Genomic DNA, 1,343 nt, shown 5'->3' on the forward strand with positions numbered 1-1,343 from the left:
ACTATTATTGTGTGGGAGTCTAAGTCTCTCTGTAGGTCTCTAAGAACTTGTTTTATGAATCTGGGTGCTCCTGTATTGGGTGCATATATATTTAGGATCGTTAGCTCTTCTTGTTGCATTGATCCCTTTACTATTATGTAATGCCCTTCTTTGTCTCTTTTAATCTTTGTTGGTTCAATGTCTGTTTTATCAGAGACTAGCATTGCAACCCCTGCTTTTTTTGCTTTCCATTTGCTTGGTAGATCTTTATTTTGAGCCTATGTGTGTCTTTGCATGTGAGATGGGTCTTCTGAATATAGCACACCGATGGGTCTTGACTCTTTATCCAGTTTGCCAGTCTGTGTCTTTTAACTGAGGCATTTGGCCCATTTACATTTAAGGTTAATATTGCTATGTGTAAATTTGAGCCTGTCATTATGATGCTAGCTGGTTATTTTGCCCGTTAGTTGATGCAGTTTCTTCCTGGCATCCATGTTCTTTACAATTTGGCATGTGTTTGCAGTGGCTGGTACTGGTTGTTCCTTTCCACGTTTAGTGCTTCCTTCAGGAGCTCTTGTAAGGCAGGCCTGGTGGAGACAAAATCTTTCAGCATTTGCTTCTCTGTAAAAGTTTTTATTTCTCCTTCACTTATGAAGCTTTGTTTGGTTGGATATGAAATTCTGGCTTGAAAATTCTTTTCTTTAAGAATGCTGAATATAGGCATCCATTCTCTTCTGGCTTGTAGTGTTTCTGCTGAGAGATCTACTGTTAGTCTGATGGGCTTCCCTTTGTGGGTAACCCGACCTTTCTCTCTGGCTGCCCTTAACAATTTTCCTTCATTTCAACCTTGGTGAATCTGATGATTATGTGTTTTGGAGTTGCTCTTCATGAAGAATATCTTTGTGGTGTTCTCTGTATTTCCTGAATTTGAATGTTGGCTTGCCTTGCTAGATTGGGGGAAGTTTTCCTGGATAATATCCTGAAGAGTGTTTTCCAACTTGGTTCCATTCTCCCCCTCATTTTCAGGTACACCAAACATAGATTTGGTCTTTTCACATAGTCCCAAATTTCTTGGAGGCTTTGTTCATTTCTTTTCACTCTTTTTTCTCTAATCTTGTCTTCTCACTTTATTTCATTAAGTTGATCTTCAATCACTGATATCTTTCCTTCTGCATGATTGATTTGGCTATTGAAGCTTGTGTATGTGTCACGAAGTTCTCATACTGTGTTTTTCAGCTCCATTGGGTCATTTATGTTCTTCTCTACTCTGGTTATTCTAGTTAGCAATTTGGTTCTTAGCTTCTTTGCATTGGGTTAGAACATGCTCCTTTAGCTCGGAGGAATTTTTTTTTTTTTTTTTTTTT

Source organism: Mandrillus leucophaeus, unplaced genomic scaffold (assembly GCF_000951045.1).
Source record: "Mandrillus leucophaeus isolate KB7577 unplaced genomic scaffold, Mleu.le_1.0 Scaffold44, whole genome shotgun sequence".
Lineage (NCBI taxonomy): Eukaryota > Metazoa > Chordata > Mammalia > Primates > Cercopithecidae > Mandrillus > Mandrillus leucophaeus.